Genomic DNA, 11,094 nt, shown 5'->3' on the forward strand with positions numbered 1-11,094 from the left:
AATAAAACTGTAGAAAAAAAAAAAGCTGTTGTGATAGAAACAGCATAGTACTCGCACAAAACAGACAAAAGGATCAAAAGAATAGAATAAAGAACGGAGAAACAACCCCAAGCATATTCAACTCTTTGATCTTTGACAAAGGAGTCAAAACATACACTGGAAAAAAACAGCTTCTTTAATAAACGATGTTAGGAAAAGTGGCATTGACAGCGAGAAGATTGAATCTAGACCAATATCTCTAACCATGTACAGAATTAAAATCAAAATAGATGAAAGAATCAAATGTTAGAACAGACACACCCCACTAGAAGACAAAATAGGTAACACTCAAAGATATAAACATGGTAAGACTTGCTGAACAGAAGCCCAGCTGTACAAGATAAAATATCACAAGTCAACAAATGGAATCATATTAAATTACAAGTCTTCTCCGCAGCAAAAGACACAACAGAGTGAAGACAAAACCTACAAAATGATTAAAAACTTGAGATCTAGGGGTCCATGTGCCAGGTCCCTGTGAAGAGTGTAAACATTATGTGTTATAAACATATACTAATAAAAATATTAGGGGGAAAATGAAAAATAAAATAAATTAACAGTGCTAAAGATTAAAGCCATTGGTAAAATAGAAAACTGTGTCCAAGGCTACATTAACAAACTGAAATTTCAGGGCCCAGGATATAATTGAACAGCACCGCACCTGCCGGGCAAGCACAAGGTCCTGAGTCCAGTTCCTGGAACCAATAAATAAATAAACTGATATTTATGTGCAGTAAGAAATATCTAAGTTTTAAAATAATTCTCAACAGCCAGGTGTGTTGGCATATGCCTGCAATCCCAATATTCAGGAGGCTGAAGCAGGAGTATCACTACTAGGTTGAGGCTAGGCTGGTCTACACAGTGAGTTCAAGAGCAGCCTGAGTGAGACCCTGTGTCAAAAATAAGAGAAAAGTATCAAATCTATGGTACAGGGTCTCACTACACAGCTTGGACACATAGCAATCCTCCTGTTTTCAGCCTTCCCAGTGCTAAAATTACAGATATGTGCCACCACGCCCAGTTTGGTGCAAGGCTTGGTGCACCTGGGGTCAGGGCCTGTGCAGCATGTGGGACTGAACTTTAGTCCCTGCACTTGCCTGACCAGGCACTTAGTCCTCTGAGCTATCTCGCAGGCCCTCAATTTCTGAAAGACAAGAAAATCTTCCAGACAAAAGGTGACAGAAGAGATACTATAATTACATGCAATTTAAGATTCTGATACTGGGACAAATGGTAAAACTTGAATTGAATGTTAGTAAGCACCAATAATAATTTTTTTTATTTTGTGACTGTATTGTGGTTACACAGAGCACACATTTTTCTGGTAGTAAATATACATTTAATTATTTCAGAATGATAGGCTGGAAATGTATTTCCTGAATAAGTCAGAGAAAAGTTGTTTTACTGTTCTTGTAAGTTTTCTGCAAGTCTGAGGTGGTTTGAGATGATAACTATGGATACAGAGATATATTCTTAAACTATATCCAGATATTTTTTCATTTAATGACCAAGTTATGGTCTTATGAATAGGTGACATAATTGGTCACTAAATAAGAAACTGTAAAGGGGGGCTGGTGAGATGGCTCAGTGGTCTAAAGCACCTACTTAGAACAAGCTTAGCAAAGCACAGGGATCGCGGTTCAATCCCCCAGCACCACATGCCAGCCAGCCCCGCCCCCTGGTGGGCGGAGCTGGCCACACACACACACATAAATAAATAAAATTATTTAAAAAAAAAAAAAAAGAAAAAAGAAACTGTAAAGGGCTGGCCAGATAGCTCAGAGGACTAAAGCGCCTGCTTAGGCAGACGCTGGGATGGGGGTAAGATCCCCTGTGTGCTGTGCCCGCCTCACCCTCAGGGTGCACTGGGAGAATCTGTATATAGCATATACAATCTGAAAATTAAAGAAATGGCCAAAGGGAGTCCAGGCATGGTAGGGCACACCTGTAATCCCAGCACTGGGAAGGCTGAAAACAGGAGGATCACCACTAGTCCAATCTGTGCAGTGAGACCCTGTACCAAATACACAAATGGGAAAAAAAAAGAAAAGAAAGAAAGAAAAAGGAAATGGCCAAAGGAAACTGAAAGTTGATGACTTTGTTTTTATTTGCGTAGCTCTTAAATGCAGCAGTGTAATTTATAACAACATAAAACTACAGTACTGCACTGTACAGTATGATCCACAAAAGTTACAGTACTATATAAACAAGGTTGTACTGTACAAAAGAACACTAAGGCTACGTATGAACAATGCATAGACTGTTACCAAAAAAAAAGATAGGTCATAGCTGCTGGTGGACACCGCGGAGGAAGCATCATCAGGCTCTCTTCCGACTGCCGTCATGTCTAAGTCAGAGTCTCCCAAGGAGCCCGAACAACTACAGAAGCTCTTCATCGGAGGGCTGAGCTTTGAAACAACTGATGAGAGACTGAGGAGCCATTGTGAGCAATGGGGAACACTCACAGACTGCGTGGGAATGAGAGACCCGAACACCAAGCATTCCAGGGGCTTTGGGTTTGTCACTTATGCCACTGTGGAGGAGGTGGATGCAGCCATGAATACAAGGCCATACAAAGTGGATAGAAGAGTTGTGGAACCAAAGAGAGTTGTCTCAAGAGAAGATTCTCAAAGACCAGGTGCCCACTTAACAATGAAGGAGATCCTTTTTGGTCGCATTAAAAAAGATACTGAAAGAAGAATATATGCAGTGTATTATTTGTTGAAACTGTACTTCCGATTTGATTTGAAACTGTCTCATAGCTATCTGTTTATCAATAAAACTTTGGAAAAAAAAAAAGATACTGAAGAACATCACCTATGAGATTATTTTGAACAATATGGAAAAATTGAAGTGATTGAAATTATGACTGATCAAGGCAGTGGAAAAAAGAGAGGCTTTGCTTTTGTAACGTTTGATGACCATGATTCTGTGGATAAGACTTTCATTCAAAAATGCCACACTGTGAAGTGAGGAAAGCCCTGTCCCAGCAGGCGATGGCTAGTGCGTCATCTAGCGAAAGAGGTCAAAGTGATTCTGGAAACTTTGGTGGTGGTCGTGGAGGAGGTTTTGGTGGCAATCACAGTTTCAGTCACGGAGGAAACTTCAGTGGTCGAGGTGGCTTTGGTGGCAGCCGTGGTGGGGGTGGATATGGTGGTAGTGGAGATGGCTACAATGGATTTGGCAATGATGGTGGTTATGGAAGAGGCAGCCCTGGTTACTCTGAGGAAGCAGAGGCTATGGAAGTGGTGGACAGGGTTATGGAAACCAGGGCAGTGGCTATGGCGGGAGTGGCAGCTATAACAACAGAGGAGGCGGAGGTGGCTTTGGCGGTGGTGGTGGAAGCAATTATGGAGGTGCTGGAAGCTATAATGAATTTGGCAGTTACAACAGTCAGTCTTCAAATTTCGGACCCGTGAAGGGAAATTGGAGGCAGAAGCTCCTATGGAGGTGGAGGCCAATATTTTACCAAACCACGAAATCAAGGTGGCTATGGTAACTCCAGCAGCAGCAGTAGCTATGGCAGTGCCAGAAGGTTTTAAACACTTCCAGGAAACAAAGCTTAGCAGGAGAGGAGAGCCAGAGGAGTGACAGGGAAGCTACAGGTTACAACAGATTTGTGAACTCAGCGAAGCACAGTGGTGGCAGGGCCTCGCTGCTACAAAGAAGACGTGGTTTAGGTAATACTCATGCATATGGGCAAAAAACTCAAGAACTGTATTTGTGACTAATTGTATAACAGGTTATTTTAGTTTCTGTTCTATGGAAAGTGTAAAGCATTCCAACAAAGGGTTTTAACATAGACCTTTTTTTGTATCCATGCTGTTGATTGCTAAATGTAATAGTCTGATCATGACGCTGAATAAACGTGTCTTAAAAAAAAAAAAAAAGATAGGTCATAAATACAAGTGGCAGACTGGGCATGGTGGTGCACATCTGCAATCCCAGCCCCCGGGTGACTGAGACAGGAAGATTGTTGCGAGTTTGAGACCAGGCTGGGTTGCAAAGTGAGCTCAAGGCCAGCCTGAACTGTATAGCCTGACACTGTTTCAAAAAGAGAAAAAGGAAAATAAAGAAATCCAAGGGGCAGGTTGTAAATCCAGAAGATGCACCTGAGTTGTAAGCAGGCATCAGCAGTGTGCTTGCCAGGTGTGGCACAGGCTAATCCCAACTCACCCACCATGAAACAGCCTGGTGACCAAGCTACAGGGTTCCTTGAAGGACCTTCTCTCCCACCTCAGTGTTCACGTGCCTCCTCGAGTCCTACACTTAGACTCCACCTAGTAACGCCCTGTAAGGCCCACTCCAAACGACCTCCGAGCTCTTGAAGCCTCTTCTGACTTCCCCAAAGGACCTTACTCCACCTCCCTTCATCTCTTTCCAGCCACTTTAATTAGTGCTGCATCTGTGTCCAGTCGTTGCAAAGCCCCCGCACTGCACAGCCTTACTCAGCTCATAGAACGCTGTCCAGTCTTGACTTGGGTGTTTATGCTCCGCAATACATCCCCCACATAGGAAGTCTTCCGCATTATTATATTTCCAAAAGATAGAAACTGTAACATTATTCCATTGCTTTTAAAATTATTGTCACAATGCTGATGTTTAAAGTGTGTATTAAAAGCTCTCAGTTTACTTTGCAACCAACACCCCCAGCATTCTTTGGCACCTTTACCAGCTGAATAATCTCGGGCTTTGCACTGAGATATATGTATGGTAATTCTTTCCTTCAATGCAATCATGTGGCAAGCAAAATGAAAATCCCCTTCAAATGCCCATACCCTAATCCCAAGAAACTGAAAATATTAGATTATACTGTAAAGGAGAATTAAGGCTCTAGCTCAGTGGAGATGAACCTATGGCACACGTTATTTTTTTTTTCTAAGACAAAATATGTCAGCATATAAATTGGTTTTTTTCTAAACTAAAACTTCAGTATTCAGGTTTAATTACAGTGTTGGCTCTGCTAAGTAAGTGGGTTTTGGGTTACATTTTGGGTAATCGGCTCTTCAGCATCACTGGTCTAGATAGAATTCAGGTTGCTACTCAGCTGTCTTTAAAATATGTAGATCAGGGCTGGGGAGATGGCTCACTGGAATAAGTGCTTCCTTGGCAAGTGCAAGAGCCTGAGTTCAATCCCTGGTTCCAGAAAAAAAAAAAAAAAATGTAGATCAGTGTGGATTATCCATGGAGGCTCTCTTGCGAGAGGGTCCTCACCAAGAGGAAGCTGGCTGCGTTGGGAGACACCTGTAGGTCCTGCTTCTTGGGAGACTGAAGCAAGAGGATCACCTGACCCCAGGAGCTGAGACCAGCCTGGGCAACACTACAAGAACCTATCTCAAAACATGAAATAAAAAGTGAAAGCCAAATCCAAAGAGAGTCTGAGGGAGATGTGAACACAAAAAAGTGGGCCGAGATGTTACATCACCAGCTTTGAAAATGAAGGAAGCACTCTGATCCAAGCAGGGTAGACACCAGAGGTAAGATGGGGATTCATCCTGAAGGCCAAAACCTTGCCTTTAGCTCTGAGAGACCTGGGTAGGACCATTAACCTACAGATTACTACTAGAAACAAAAGTGTGTGTGTCATCACTGTCCATGTCATTTGTTACAGCAGTAAAAAAATAATAATAATACCAACCACCATCCTCCTATTTTCCTAATACACCCATTACTTTTGGGCCTCGACATATATGGCATATATGATTAAATATTCCTGTATCTATGTCAGAGAGGGTAGAGAGGGTTGGCAAGAAAAAAGTATCAAAGTCAAAATCACACAATTTATTTTAAAGGCCTTTGCTGGCTTTTACCATTCTTTTTTTTATTTATTTATTTATTTATTTATTTAGTGTGTGTGTGTGTGTGTGTGTGTGTGTGTGTGTGTGGCCAGCTCAGCCCACCAGGAGGCGCGGCTGGCTGGCATGTGGTGCTGGGGATTGAACCTCGGTCGCTGTGCTTTTGCTTAGCTTAGCTTGTTGGTTGCTGTGCTTTTGCTTAGCTTAGCTTGTTCTAAGTAGGTGCTTTAGACCACTGAGCCATCTCACCAGCCCCCAGCTTTTGCCATTCTTGAAGCCTACAATACTGCATTCTGTAAGACAGACTGTGCAAGCCCGCACGGTGGTACAGGCCTGGAATTATAGCACTCCGGAAGGCTGAAGCAGGAGGACCTCAAGTTCAAGCCCAGTCTGAGTAACTTAGGGAGACCCTGTCTGAAATTAGCTCTGGGCAAAGGTCCTGGGTTCAAGGGGTGAGGAACTAAGAGTGTTCCCCAGCTTTTTTACAGAAAGAGCTAAAAAAAAAAAAAACAGAACAGAAAGTGTGGGCTCATTTCAATGTTACTTTTTCTGTAAGTAGAACAATGGATAGATAACTGGCTGGTTACCTTCAGGCTATTTTTTGTCAGGACTAGAGCCAGGGAACTTCATTAGCATGTGGCTGGAAAGTGTCCAGTTTAGGAGACCTGGCCTTCTCTTAGTTTCTCAGAAAGTATTACTGGCTCTTTACCATGGCTGAGCCCATTTTGATTTTCAGCCTATTCTCTTGGAGCCCAGGTGCACGAACTAAGTCGAAACTTATGGCCTCCCATAACCTGTATTTAACTGTAATATTTTCCTTTGGATCCTTCTACCAAAAGAGGGGGGTTGGGAGAGGAGAGGAGAGAGGGAGGGAGAGAGGAGAGAGGGAGTGAGGGAGAGAGGAGAGAAAGAAAGAGGGAGGGAGAGAAGAGAGAGGGGGAGGGAGAGAGGAGAGAGGGAGTGAGGGAGAGAGGCCAGAAAGAAAGAGGGAGGGAGCGAGGAGAGAGAGGGAGGGAGAGGAGAGTGGGAGAGAGGGAGGGAGAGGGAGAGAGAACGAGGGAGAATGAGAGAGAGAGAACCGTGCTGCGTCGTGTCACCGCGAGGCTGCCTGCAGGACTATGCCTGCCTGTGCCGGGGAGCAGAGTCTCGAACCCGCCCGAGCGCTGGCCCTGAGGCACCGAGAGAACCATGGGAGACCGGCTCACGCTAAGTTTCCGTTTCCTAATGAAACACAGCGAACACAGCCCTGTGCGTGAGGTCCTGCGCCGCCGGGGACCGAGGGGGACCCGCCGCCCGCCCTCCGCCCCACTCACCGCCGCGGCCGCCAGCTGCCCGACCTGCGCCGCCTTCCGGGAACCGAGGGCCGGGCCTGCGATCTGCGGCGTCCACGGAACCCGCGACCCTGGCGTGGGTCCTTCAAAAAAAAAACGCAGGAGAAGTGAAAAGAAAATGAAAACTTCGAATGGAGATTTTATCTTTCAAATTTCACCATTGCTTGAAACACCAAAGCTGTCTCCAGTGACTAGCCAGGAACAGAAACAAAAAGCTGTGCCTAATTTCACTTTCGATTTGTAATACATGGTTCAGGATTTTTTTGTTTGTTTTTTGTTTTTGTTTTCTTTCTGTCATGCTGGCGTTATCTCAGAAGGCTGGAAGTCTCTACAAATGCTCAATTTAGGAAATGTTTTCGGAAAAATACACTTGTAGGGGTTTTTTTGTTTCTAATGGAATAATTTGAGTAACCCTTTACTAAACCGTACCATCTAAGATAAAAGTTACTTCTCGGGTGTCTACCACTCGTAAATACTATGTCTGTGCCTTGGATGCCTCAAGGAAATCTGTGCAGATAGAAGATGTATGTTTTACATTCATCTGTGATCAGACAGCAGCAATAAGCTCCTTGCAGTACACACACACACACACACACACACACACACACACACCAGTGTTCCACACAGTGTAATGTGTACTATGGAGATGTAGGAAACAAGGAATAATAAAAGATGAAGGAGAATGTAATCTAATAACCTCTACCTGATAAGGTCAAGGTCAGGAAAAGTTTCCTTCACAGAACACAAGAAGACTGAGTTGGTTCTTAAAGGTACAGGAACTGGACTGGAACAAAAAGTCAGGAGAAATAACCCAAAGACATGTGCAATGGATTTAATGTTTACATCCCCCTCAAAATTCCTGCATTGCATTTGGATTGGAGCCTCTAACAAGCGACCTTCCATTCACTGGCACACAATAACCAGCCTCCAAGACTGAAAGAGGCAAGGGTTATTTTGACTAACAGTGGGTTAGTGGCCAACAGGCTCTGAGGAAGAACAGCATGATGCCAGGGCATAGAAACAGAAAGGGAAGAGAGGAGGAGAAAAGGGGAAGCTGGAAGTAAACTACTCCCCACGACCCCTCCCCCAGGGCATTCAGCTAGTGAATTTACCAATGGGCAAATCCCCTGGAGAGTAGAATGCCCCACAATCCAATCATATTCCAAACGCATGGGATTTGGGGATACATTCCAGATCTAAACTATAACATCTTACATCAAATCCATGCTTTTTAGCTACACAATACTCTCATTATTCTTATGTTCCTATAGAAACCCTCTGAGGAACTAAAATGATACTACGTGTCTTTCCCCCCACAGCCCCCTGCCAGGAGCTTGTGTGATTCTTGTCATAAGTGTTCTGCTTCCCCAAGGATGAATTGCCAAAATCTTAGCACAGCAGAAGTTTGGTATACTAGACCTTTTCTAAAAGGAAGAGCACAAGAGGATAAATATCAGAGTGCTTCTTCATGGTGTGCATACCCACTAAATTTTTGGTGCCTGAGTCACTGAGCCAGTATACTCATCAGTATAGTGATGGGAGGGAGCTAGCCAGATAGCTCAGCAGGTTAAGGCGCCTACTTAGGCAGATGGAGAGGCTGAGGGTTCGATCCCTGGCCTGCTGTATTGGCCCTGCCCCTGGGGTACCCTGAGAAGGGGATTAAGACTGGGCGTGGTGGCATGCACCTATAATCCCAGCACCTGGGAAACTGAAAACAGGAGAATCACTGAGTCTGATCTAAGGAGTGAGACCCTATACAAAATATATTTTTTAAAAAGTACAGTGATGAGTCAATCCACTGATGAATTCATAACAAAATATGCTGTTGAGTGGTGGGCCTGATGAGAAGAGACAGAAGGAGTGGGTGGCTGGAGGTGTGACCTGGAAAGGTATATCTCCTTACCTGGCTGTTCTCCTTATGTTGTTTCCTTGCCACCATCACATGAACATCCTCTGCCAGTCCCTGCCACCATGTCATTTCTGCCTTGCAACAAGCCACCATGGACTGAAACTGTGAACCAGGAATACGGAAGATCTACTGAGGAGGGTCACAGGCATTGACCAGAACCACTCCAAGAGAGAGGCCATGAAGATTGTAACCAGCAGTGCCATAGGAGCGGGGCCCTCTAAGCCATTTGGAACTCAAATGCTGCCACAGCTTGCCATGGTGCAGGACATGGAACTACAGGACACAGCATTTGCCCTGCTGTGTCTTGCTTTGGTCCCCTTCTTTTCTGTCCCACTATGCCATTGCCATTGGAGGTTGGGGTTAAATTTCCTTGTGATTGATTGATTGATTGATTGATTGATTATCTTCTTGAGATAAGATTTTTCTGTGTAGTTCACACTGGCCTAGAACTCACTTTATAACCCAGGCTGGCTTTGAACTCTTAGCAATCCTACTGCCTCAGCCTCCTGAGTGCTGGGATCACAGGTGTGTGCCACTTTGCCCAGCTTCTTTGTGATTTTTGCAGGAGCTCACAGGATATAGTTTTCCTCAGGTCTCAAAGGAGAATTTAGATTTGAATTTTTCAGGAATGCTGAAATTGTTCAAACTTTGGTAACTCCTAGAGATGGATTTATGCATTTTGCATAATGAGATAGATATGAGCCTTTTGGGTACCAAGGGCAGAATGTTATGGCTTAGATCCAGGAGGTCTCCCCCCAGATTGTATGGGTTTGGAAGGTGATTTGATCAGGTGGGCATTATACTAATTAATGGATGAATCTACCAATGAATTCACAGTTGAATGCGCTATTAAGAGACATGCCCAGTTGGAAGAAGCAAAACAGGCAAGTTACTGGGGACCTGACCTAGAAGACTATATCTACCGCTCTGCACCTCTCTTCTTCCTCTATTTTCTGCCTGCCATGGTTCAAGCAGCTTTCTTCTGCTAAGCCCTTCCGCCATACAATTTCCGCCTCGGACCCAGCCAAATAGGGACTGAAAGTGGGAGCAGAATGACATGCTTTGCAAGCATGGCCCTCGTATTACACATTGCTATCCTCGGTGCAGTTGCTTAGTTCACACATACCAGCATATATAGTTAGTCAGGGTGAGAATCCTACCAATTAACTGCTAGTTTCAAAAACCTGATGGAGATCTTTCTCAATAAAATTAATTAAAAAATAGAAAAACAAACTTCTTCTTTAAGTTGTGTGTGTTGGCATTTGTTTGTTTTGCTGTTGTGATTGTTGTTGTTTTGTGTTTATTTGTCCCAGCAATGATAGAGACTAAGATATCAGATTAGATTTAAGCACCAATTTTAAATTACTGACGTTGCCCATTCTGAACGTTCTTATCTGTGAAATGAGGCTATCAAATTAAGTCAGAGTAGGGACCAGGGAGATGGCTCAGTAGAAGAAGCACTTGCCTGGCAAGCACAAGGGCCTGAGTTCAATCCCTGGTTCTGCCAAAGAGGAAAAAAAAAAAAAAAATTAAGTCTGAGCTTCCATTAAGGACTAAGCCCATGCCCTGCCACAGTAAACCTTCAGTAAATGATAGCTGCTACCCTCTTATATTATAGTGACTTTGTTTTTATTTTTGGGTTATTTTTTCCAATTTTTCTAGCATGTTTTTAAATTGTTTTTATATTCTTTACCTAAAGAAGCACTATTGGGGCCAAGGAGATACTCAGTAGAATAAGCACTTGCCTGACAAGTGCAGGATCCTGAGTTCAACCCCCAGTACTGCAAAAAAAAAACAAAAAACAAAAAAGTACTATCAAGGCAAAGAGGTTTTCTGGGCAGAATCTCTTTAAGCTGTCCATACTGGCTTCTGCCTCACCCTTCTGAGTGCCTAGGATAACATCATGCACTAACATGTATTTCCAGCCAAAGGCTTTTTCTAAAAAAAAAAAATTTTGTCAACTATAGTTTCTAGTACAGTGACTATACCTAGAGTATGTTACATAAATATTATTTCTAGC

At 43.6% G+C, this 11,094-nt stretch overlaps 1 protein-coding gene across 2 annotated transcripts in view; it reads right to left on the reverse strand.

Annotated features, from left to right (window-relative positions):
- Nmi (N-myc and STAT interactor) overlaps positions 1-7,607 on the reverse strand; it is a 32,857-nt gene extending 25,250 nt beyond the window's left edge. The window contains exon 1 of one of the 2 annotated variants that reach the window (XM_023721326.1): positions 7,172-7,607. The gene's annotated coding sequence lies outside the window, so the exon portion shown is untranslated. Of the gene's footprint in view, positions 1-7,147 lie in introns of both variants that reach the window. The other variant, XM_004636678.2, reaches the window with a different exon arrangement.
- Positions 7,608-11,094: the final 3,487 nt, after the last annotated feature.

The sequence above is a fragment of the Octodon degus genome, unplaced genomic scaffold, assembly GCF_000260255.1.
Source record: "Octodon degus isolate 3935 unplaced genomic scaffold, OctDeg1.0 scaffold00082, whole genome shotgun sequence".
NCBI lineage: Eukaryota > Metazoa > Chordata > Mammalia > Rodentia > Octodontidae > Octodon > Octodon degus.